The 10694-nt window shown below is 38.7% G+C and overlaps 1 long non-coding RNA gene across 3 annotated transcripts in view; it reads right to left on the bottom strand.

The window, feature by feature from the left end:
- Positions 1 to 2417: 2417 nt before the first annotated feature.
- LOC137464373 (uncharacterized) overlaps positions 2418 to 10694 on the bottom strand; it is a 40372-nt gene continuing 32095 nt past the window's right edge. Inside the window, exons 3-5 of one of the 3 annotated variants that reach the window (XR_010994209.1) lie at positions 5920 to 6042; positions 3360 to 3509; positions 2418 to 2828 (exon numbers count right to left, since the gene is read on the bottom strand). This is a non-coding gene — a long non-coding RNA (uncharacterized lncRNA). Of the gene's footprint in view, positions 3510 to 5919; positions 6043 to 10694 lie in introns of all 3 variants that reach the window. The other 2 variants (XR_010994208.1, XR_010994210.1) reach the window with 2 other exon arrangements.

The following is a 10694-nucleotide window of genomic DNA, read 5'->3' as shown; positions in this document are numbered from 1 at the left end:
TTTAATTCCTTAGTTGAAAAACCTAATAAATTATTTTTTAAAAATGTAGATAAAAATCTTTCAAAGCTGTTTACTTGCCACACTTAAAGATACAGACTGTCATTTATTGGAACTGAAAACAGATATCTAAGCAATTATCCCACCACTGTGCCCTCTGGAAGAATCACCACATCACTAGGAACTGTATGAATACAAAAGTGCATATCTGTGCATAAGTACATGGGGAGGCTAAGGAAATTCATATGTTTTTATGAATTTTATTTGTGGCTGCATCTTGGGAAATGATCTCATGAATGAAATTAGCACATACTTTTAAAAGTACTAGCTAGTGCACTAGGTTATCTTTGGTCATTAGCGACCGGCATTTTAATTGCTAGAGTACAACATATGCCCTACCAAGTCATGCTTGTGGTATCAGGGTAATACAAATAGTGCCATCATTATCATCATTAGCATCAAAACCACGAAACAGCTTTAGAAGAGAGCTCAAAAGGAAATAAACAAGAAAAACTGAATTAGTTCCAAATGCATAGAACCTGCCCTTGACCCGTTCCGAAGGTCGGCTGGCTGCAGCCTATGTAAAACACTGTTGTGTCATCATTTCACAAATGAAGCTAATGCAGGATTTCATTGTCAGGGTTTTTAATATCACATCTCTCATGTCTGTTAAAATCACTAGAATCTTATTTAAATAACCTTGAGAAACAGGAAGGGAAAAGTAACTGCATCCGTCCAATGTAAAAAATGAAGTAAATAGTCATCTGCCTTTTCAAGTAAAAAAATGATAGGGGAGAAAGAATGAAAAATATAGTACATGACAATGCCACAGAAAACACAAAACTTTCTACAAATGACAGACACGTGCATGCTGCTCTAAAGCAGTCATCCTCTGTGTTCCCTTCTGCCAGCCTTGTAAGTGGGCTGTTGCTGGGTAAGAGTTGTAAGAGGTTGAAACACGCTGTTGTTTCCATTCCAAATTTGGTGTGCCTGGTCTTTATTGCTTACGAAAGCAACATTATGCACTGTAATTCAAAGTCTAGATCTAGCTTTTTCCAGTTACATACCTCTTCTTCAACAGAAAGCCTAAACTGGGGCGGGGGGGGGGAAGAAGTGGGGGGAATGTGTATGACTGGAGTAGATGACACATCTGAAACTTTTTCTTTTCAAGAAAGAATCTCTACAGAAAGAATGTAAATTAGTTTGATTTATCAGTTCTGCTTAGTACTGTATTCTGCTTGGATCTCAAGCTAATCAGCTTTGTCTTTTGCTTGAGACACCAGAGAAAAAGCCAGCCAGGGAGCCAGCTTGTAGGTGCCTATCTGGCTCATGGAGTAGGACATCTGGTGAGATGGGGATGCTTTGATGCCACATAAATTTCTGACAACCTCAGCTGAAGGCTGTCTGTCATAACATCTGCTGTCTTACTGCACTATGGCCATGCTATGCATTGAGCATATCTGATATTCCACCATGTAAATCTTGGGATTTCAGTCTTGACTCGCCTAAGTAGAAGTAGGACAAAAATGCCTCTTCTGTGCTCTAGCTGGTCTTCTTGGCATATTTTAGGATTAACATCCTTTCTGTTCATTTGCTTACTAACCGTTACCTCATCACCTCCTAATAACTGTGTGCTTAAGGCAAAACTGGCTAAAGGTGCCAGAAAGCAACAAGAGTTTGCTTACTTTGTGAGATTGCATCTCTGCATTGATCTAAAGAAATAAACACAACGTTTTCTGTTGTTAAACAATATACCCAACTCCTTTTCCACTGAATAAAACCACATATTTTCACTAAGTCCACAAAGTTTGTTTAACTGAGGGTAGAAAAAAAGAATAATATTTTCAGGAGAAACTGTATTATCCTGGTAACTTTTTCTGGCAGTGGATCTCATTTAAAGTTAAACCAATTTCTGAATATTTCCTTCTTTCAAATTATTATTATTCTTGACAGTGACAAGCGCACATAAATGACAGTGGGAGTTTAGTTTACATAGTTTACTGAGTCTGATACTAATCTCAGTATGGCCATATACTAATCCATGGCCATATACTAAAACTTGATTGTTCCAAAATGGACCTGAGGCACTTCTGAAAAATCCAATGGGCCAATTTATCATTTGACAGTTCAAAAAATTACTTTTTCTATTATTGTTTAAAAAAAATCTTTGTTTTGCCTCTTTCTTTTCCTGGGGTCACTTGCTTCAACAAATCATGTGATGATCAGAATCTGGGGATAATCTAAGAAGGAAGAATAGCTGCCCTTCTCTTTTGTTCCATTACCAGCTTTATCCATTGTCAATATTCTTGATAAATGGAGATAGAAATAAAACACCAGAAAAAAATATATTAAAAAATAGGTCAGGGCAGTAGTTTCTCATATTTAGGGCATTTGGTATACTACAGTTCCTATTTTTTTTATAAAATGCTGTGTTTTTAAATATTAGATTTGTCATTGTGATTGTGAGAAACTGTACTTTGTTAAAAATAATGTGAGGAACTGAAAATAGATCAAATCACATTATTATGAGCTGTAGTTCTATTCAACAGGTATGAAAGCTCTAGTCGTGGTAGCTCTTCTTGCTTTACCACACATGGTTGCTATGCATTATGTTCCAAAACACCAATGCACAAACCTCCTGGCAAGAGTCAGTAAGAAGAGTAAAACTGTGGTTACACATCTTATTAGATGAAAATATCTGCTTCTTTTAGGTCTCTTTGCCTCTGCCCATGTCAGAAGAGTTGTGCCAGCCTATCCATATCTTCTTGGAAGGGCAATATGTCCTATTTCCACTTAAAGGTTGAGGGTTTGGCAAGGAACGTTCTGATCTTCTAAGAGTGAACAAACATTGTGCAAGATCTCATTACAGAGTTCCCAAGCTGCCAGCCTAAAATGCTTTACCAGGCAATCACTATTTCCTGGGTATGCTTATGTACCACAAGGAACTTGATATTTATGCAACTTGCAGTATGCTGCACATATAAAAATCAGCTACAAGAGGGAAAAAGTGTTTATGGAAGAAGAAGTTGGTATATACACTGACACATTTTGATGGGTTACTAATATAAACAAGCCAAAGCAAAGATTAAGCTGACGGTATGTGGTTCAGTTTGTGGTCATGTGTGCTGAGGAACCAGCTGTGCCAGTTGTCTTTCAGAAAGTGTTCACGTTGTTTTCCATACCCATGAACTGCACTGGAGAAGAAAACTGTGAAAAGAATAATTAGACTCACAAAATCAAGCCCTTGGACCCATGTAAATTAAACAACAGGATTAAGGTTTTTCGCTGCCTCTTAATTGAGCCCCCCCACCATGCTCTCCAAGCTCAGTTCCCGTGGCCAAGTTCAGTTACACACTTCACACCTATAGACAAGTAAATAATATAAAACACAGTCAGATATTCTGCTGGAAGCTTGCCTTCTTTCAGTGAATGGGCAGTTACTCAATACTTATGTTTGTCCTCCTTATTCAGCATGTGATCTCAGGTGTCATTTGCTGCATGCTTTTCAAACCCTACAAGCAAAACAGAAAATTTATTTTTCTCAGGCTTTTATCTGGCTTCTACATCATAATATGTTCACGTTGTTTCCTGTTTTGGTTTTTGTTTTCCCTCTAAATAAACCTGAATACATTTACTAAAAGTGTGATGTCATTAGTAGCATTTTTAGATGCACAAAACAATGAGTTTCAGTGAGAAAAAAGTTAAATTTGTCTATACTGTAAGCTAATTTGTGTGGCCAGTTAGAGTTGGCAGCTCCAATTCTCAGTACTCTAGAGCACTTTATATCTGCCAACTATGATTCTCACTGCCATCAGTTTCTGCTCTGAGGGTTTAGTATTTCTGCATATCAGATCAACACTTCTAAACATGGATATTCCTAAATCAAGAACCTACTGTTCTTCCCCAGCCATCTAGGTCCTTCTCTTCACCTGCTATTTCTCGCCTTTTCACTGATGCATTGCACCAAAGCTGCCATCTTCCCCTCCTACCAGGTCAGTAAGATTTGGATTGCAGCAAGGGTAGCATCTTTACTCTCGTGTCTAGTATTTAGCTCCAGATAACTGCTGACAGCAGCAATTTCAAGGGAAATTTGCAATGAAAAGTCTTCTCCCGTTTGTGTATGTGCATGCATGTGTGTGTGTAGCAGAGGTGACTGAAGTAGAAAATTATCAATTTCCCTTGTCTTTATCTAGCATCTTGTCTAAAAGCCTTTGATCACATCTCTTTCTCTATCCTGCAGCTTGTTGATGGAGGTGTAGAACCCAGTTTGGGGTGCTCTATCCCTTTAACCTTTCCACCACTGCTACCACAGAGGTTTGGGCAGGGGTTGCTTATCTCAGGCCAAGACCCAAAGTTATGAGTGGTTTAAAAGGTATAGTGAGAATAACAAGAAAAAAGAAGAATGTTCACTAAATAAAAAGGAAAAAAATTATCACACTCAGGAATTCATTTAAATCCAGACCTGACTTCTAAATGCAGTGGTGGAAGACCCACATCTCAGTGCTGTGAAATCAAGTGGACAAAACCCATTTTATGTGTGTTTGTAGTGGATGATTTGAACACATTGGACCAGATCTTTCCTGCTTAAGATTCCTAGAATTAAAGCTTATTCTTGTGATGCTTGCAGCAGCCCATGTAAGCTTTGCCTAGCTGAAGTGGTCAAGAAAGGTACATTCACAACTACATCAAGGCCTTTCCAACTTACTTGAAATAGCAGTAATGAGTATACAAAATATTTTACTTCCATTTTCCTTGCCATATATAGCAATTAATCTGTCATTCATCAAATATACACAAATTTCTTTTCATATGTAAATAGACCATTTGCTTCACAGTTCTAGCCAAACAGTTGTGCAGTTCTTTGTTAAGAAGATAATATATTTAATGACGGAGAGCCTTGTTTCCATTGTATGGAACAGGTGTTGTTTAATGGCACAGGCATTGTAACAATATATTCATTTATTAATATGAGTGTAACGAACACATTGTAGAGACATGAATGTACTGGTCCCATGGTTAGGGTTAGTGGTTTCTTATGATGTGGTAAGTGTAGGATAGTGGCTTAGATTCAGACTGCAGAGAAGTAGGAGATCCTTATAACAAATCCAAGTGATGTGGCTGGTTTTGGCCCTTGTTCACTTTTGAAAAGCAGAGAATACATGAAAGACTTCATTGAAAATGTGCAAGTTATTCAGTGTGGTTAATTCTACATTGGCTTCGCTCCCACCTTCTTTCAAGACTTTGTATGTGAACATGCTTTCTGAAACAGCAAAACCAATATGCAATGCATTTATGCTGCTTTTGGATACAGGCACAATCCGTAGTATCCTGTTTCATGAAGTAACCTGTCTTCAAATATGAGGGAAGAAGTCTGTAGGTGATCCACTAAAGCCATGAAACAACACTTGCTTGGATAGTGCAGCTACAGAAAGTCAGTCCTTTGCTCTTTTTCATACATGCTGCCACATTTTAAGAGTTTCTGCTCTGAGTGTTTCTTACCTAGAATTGCTGCTCAGCCAACTGGCAAGGTAGCTACAGCTGCAAAGGCAAATCAAGTGAATGAGTGAAGTAGCTAAAGTATCTGATATTTCTTATTATGTGAAATTACTCATGTAGTATCTGTCAGAGGGCTAGAATTGATAAATGCAGGTAAATGCCAGCAGTGTCCATTTGCTTTGTGGAACTCAAATGCCTGCTTCAGTTTGTTTGGACACATCTAATCTTTTTTCTCTAGTGCCTTGTGCTAACTTTGATGCCCTATATCACCATTATGAAGTGCATTAAAAGTATCTTTTTTTTTAACCTACCTTTTTGGAAACAATGCCTTTAAAAATCAAGGTATTTAATGAAGGGATTCTGTTAGAGTAAAGTTAATAAATGTGACTAAATTCTCACCTCTCTACCTTCTAATATATGGTATACCTTAATTTGTATTTAATCTGACAATTTAATAATCTTAATCATGTTATTTAGTATTTCATTTCAATCTGTAATGCTAATGGGTCCTTTTAGAGCACTCTGTATACATCAGCCACAACCACTTTTCTAGTAAAGCAAATGAACTGAACTCCATCAGTTCCCCAAGTTCACTTCTAGTGAAGGATCAACAAGAGAACAAGGTAGCTGTGAAATAAAGTGCTAATGTTATTCAAATATTTTCTTCACTCTTCTCTTGAATCCTCTTCACATTTTTAAAAGCAAATGACCCCATGAAGTTGCCCGGCTTTTCTTCTTGCTTAAACTGAAAAGCCCTATTTTCTTCTCACTAACACAATTTTTGCAATATTCCTTCTCCACTTGCAGCTGAATTTTCTTTACATTTACAACTACAAGAGGAAAAACAGATTCATCATCTGCTTTCCAATTTTCTCCCATGAGGCTTGGGATCAAGGCAGGGATTGTTCAATTCCAGCAAGAGAAGAAATCACCTCTGTTCATGGTCTGTCACAAACTGGGGAGAGTGAAAAGCCCCCACACATGATGGTCCTTAAGCCCTGGTAGCTCAGCCCAGATAAGTGTGGTTGAAAATGCCATGGGAATGTAGGACAGGCAAAACATTTGGTACCTTTATTTGAGCCACTTCACAGATTTGGTGCTGTATGTTAAGTCAGTTGCAAACACTGCCTTTGCTCTCAAACCAGGCTCGGCCCCACATCCCACACCTCATCGTATTTCATCCTCTTAACTCAGGCAACAGCATCAATCTTCTTGTCCCTCTCATTTCCCTCTCTCTTCTCTGAAGACCTGATTTCTTCTATGAAAACTGGTTTTACTGAGCCACCTCCCAAACCTACTGAAAGTTACAGAGAGCAGGGGAGTCATCATTCAAGGGCACATTGGTTCATTTTGCACTGTAATAGTGACACGTGCTACAGATACTCATGCACGATAGGGGTTCCTGTCTTGGCCATGGCCTATGTGGACATTGTAGAAGCCACCCTGAAATAGAGCCTCTTCTCAAAGCAATTTGTCTGCCTAGCAAGTAGGACTAACAATGGATTTGTTTTGAGTGGAGGCATGGGCAATTCACCTACTGTTACAAAACATGACAGAAAACTGGGAGCAAATGCATCTTTTGACTTCCAGACACAATACTGTATCTGACAAGCTATGTCAGGCTGCTCTACTTAAATAGTTTTTAACCAAATTATTAACCAGAACGAATTCTATAACAAGATGGGAAAAGTAGCCAGCAGCTACCTGTGGCAGACCACATAGCCTTCCTAGAAGCCTGGCTGCTGCTCATCCCTCTGAGGACACAGACCACAGCACAGGATTGATCACAGAGATTGCATTATCAGCTGTTCTTTTTACTAATACCTCAGTTTTGTCTCCTGCCACCAGAGACCTCAGGATCTCATACTTTTTTAAGTATGCCTGTCATGTAAATCAGATTTAAAAAAATCATGCTCTCCAGGGTGAAAATGGACAGCACAACCAGATTCACCTACCAAATCACTCTGCAACCTGGACTTCAAAAGGAGAGGCAGCAGGGACAGTTAAATCCATACATGGCCCTGAGTGGACCTTGCTCAGACATTTTTGCTACAAAAACTTCAAGGTTACATGACAGCTTTATACCTGAACTGGAACCAGAGTGGGCAAAGTAGTTCTCCTATCTCTCCCGTGGTAAAGATAGGGTAAAACTTTCAACAGCATCCTCTGAACTAGCTGTCCTATGAAATACAAACATAACGCCTTACATGCCAGTTAGACACATGAGGTATCACACTCAATTTTTCACAGAGTACACTTCTACCCACATCAGGAGATCATGCTGTTATCTGCAGCAAGCACTTTTCTTAACTGATGGAAAACTAATTTGATGTTGGCCAAGAGAAACACTATTTCTCTACATAGGAAAATGAAAAGAATATATTCTTTAATGTCAGCAATGTAGCTAAGAGCAAATTCTCACCAGTACCTATGTTGCATTTTATCTTTCTATAAAAAGAATTACTAGCATGCAAAGTGATAGCAAATCACAGCAGTGTAGCAAAGCAGGTAGGTAGAGAAGACAGGTGATATAAGGTTTTCCAGAAATAATTGTCCCTGAACAATAGAGGTTCTCTGTGCAAAAACTTTCTAGTGGGAAGATCAGTATCTTTCAACTATTATTTTGAAAGCACTACTCTTCCTTAATAGAAATAAACTATTAATATTGCCCTGGAGAACTTAAGTGACAATAAAGGCCTTACAGTATTTTAAGAAGAAATCCTCTGTCTCCAAATTTGTGTTTTCCACCCCAAAAGGAATAATATTATTAAAAATAATCAGTACAAACTTTCTTTTAGGAAATTTCTAATGCCTTTTCTTCAAAGGTTTATGAAGACTGAAAAAGGCTCAAGCATCTGTGTAGTGATTCTAGAGCCTATACAGCTGAGGGAGATGTAGTAATCAGTGAAAGTGTAATTCCCTCTTTCTAAAAATTTGACTGTGCCTGAAGTGATGTGACATACATGGGTACAACGCAGCTGTTGCATGGTCTCAGGCAGAATACAAGGTAGAGTCAAGTCATATGGGTGCTAATATGGTGTCACTAAACATAGCTATCATTAAATTATTTTTAAAGTTTTAACACGGAAACATGATACTACTAGCCAACAGTTACTGGACTGACCAGCTAGGGGGATCTGCTAGCAGCATAATTCAGGACATAGACATTCAAGACATTGCATACAAATCTTAAAATAAGCAAAAAGCAGGGTAGAATTCCAGAATTATTTTTAAAAACAATTTCATAACAACACTCTCCATCATGCCAGCGACTCAGTGCTTCAGGACACTCCCTGGTAACTGCTGTGGGCTTGCTATCATGATCTCATCTTGAATTGTCATTACATAATAAGCTAAAAAAAAAAAGTATCTTGTTATCAGTGCAGAAACTCCCCTTATATTCTAAACAGAAAATGCACTCAGAATTTATAGATATTAGTCAATGTGTTTTTTTCCATCAACTTCCTAAAAATCAACTTGCTAGTGACCTCATGCAGTTTAAATTTTCTTCACCGGTTGACAGCTGCTGGGTGGCATAGAGGCTAGAATGGATCAGAATGGAGCAAATGGCACAGCAAGAATTTCTACAGCAGCACCACACGAGGCACATTTAGCAAGGAAACTCAGAGAAGAGGTTGTGCTGTGCCAGCATGTAGTATGAGCATTAGAAGGTGACAGGACTCCAGAGCAGAAGGGTTTCCTTGCAACATCTACCATTTCCTGGAGCTACTATGATGTTGTATTGTGAGAACACTACTTAAGAAATACAGCCTTTCTTTTTTGTTGTTGTTTTTGCAGTGATAATAATCATGTTTACCCATTCTCACACTACAGACTTCTAGTCAATGACCTAATATATTCCTCAAATTATGCAACACTCCCATAAGATTTTTCAGATTACAAATGGATATTTTTCTAGACACTATATTGCCATCTAGCCCCAAATTATCAACTGACCTGCATTAATTCAGAACTTCTGAAAAGTCATTATGCAACGTAGCAACAGAGGTAAAGGAGCAGAGGTTAGTCATTACCAAGCCCCTAATTGAAGTGACAGCACTAAAAGCACATTAGGGAAGAATTTCAAATGGTTACACCTACAGTGTCTAAGTAAAGAATGTAAATGAAGTGTTAATTGAAAGTCAGAGAAGTAGCAAGTTATGAAAATAAGATAGTAAGAGTTACAGAGGAAAGAGAGACTCTGCTAATTGAAATTATTTATAAGGCCAACTGCTGTAATTCGGATAAAAAACCCTCCAGGAGGGTTATCAAATCAGACAATTTGATATTACCTCATCTATGTTGAATTGACCACCATGAGAGATAATTCCTAAAGATGCTAAATCCATACACTGGGAAACTCACCAGGGAAGGCTGACCGTGCCTGACATTTAGGATAAAATGCCATGAGGTTGCACTGTTCTTTTCATTTGCCCTCTCTACTCCTCCATTACTGCCTGCTCAGAAGGAAACCTGAGCTGCCCTCAACAGTAATGAAGTGCCATTGTGTTTTAACAGCATGCTAAACTTACATGTTTCAGTGTTATTTTTGGCAGCCATGTGATAAAACCCAAAAACTCTGTGTGTGTGCGTGCGCAAGTACATTAAATTCAATTCACATGAGCAGCAGGCATAATTCTGTCCCAGAAATGAATGTAGTATCAAGGCTTAAGTTTTCTAAAAGTGTTCTATCCTATCTGATGCTTATTTGGGCAAAGAGAAATCTGCTTGTCCTGCTGGGAGACACAGCAGCAATTTGCAGTAGTACATCTGCCTTCCCTCCCACCCCAGCCTTTAGAATTTTCCCAGTACTGCTGCACTCCTATATACAAATTAACCACAGTAGTGGAAGCAAATCTAGCCCTTGCCTCATGCCTCCTTTACCCCAGGACCCAGAATAGTCTACAATGGATCACTGGGCTTCAACACAGAGCTTCAGTGCTGCAGTAGGACTGAAGCAGTGTTCTGTAGGTAAGGGTAATGCCATTTCTAATGCAAATATAAGTTGTTTGCGAACCCATCTGCATTAATGCTGAGAAACCCAAGCTGTCACTTAGATTTCCTCCAGGCAGGGCAGCATCTGAAGAAAAAACGGTGTGTCTTCCATGATTACTCCTCTCCACGGTCTCAGAGTGTCCTTCACATGACGGATAGGTCAGGAAAGAAGAGCAGTATGAAAAAGCATCAACTATCAGCTGCCA

The sequence above is a fragment of the Anomalospiza imberbis genome, chromosome Z (genome assembly GCF_031753505.1).
Source record: "Anomalospiza imberbis isolate Cuckoo-Finch-1a 21T00152 chromosome Z, ASM3175350v1, whole genome shotgun sequence".
Lineage (NCBI taxonomy): Eukaryota > Metazoa > Chordata > Aves > Passeriformes > Viduidae > Anomalospiza > Anomalospiza imberbis.
Note: the sequence above shows the minus strand (reverse complement) of the source record. Positions and strands in the feature narration are given on the sequence as shown.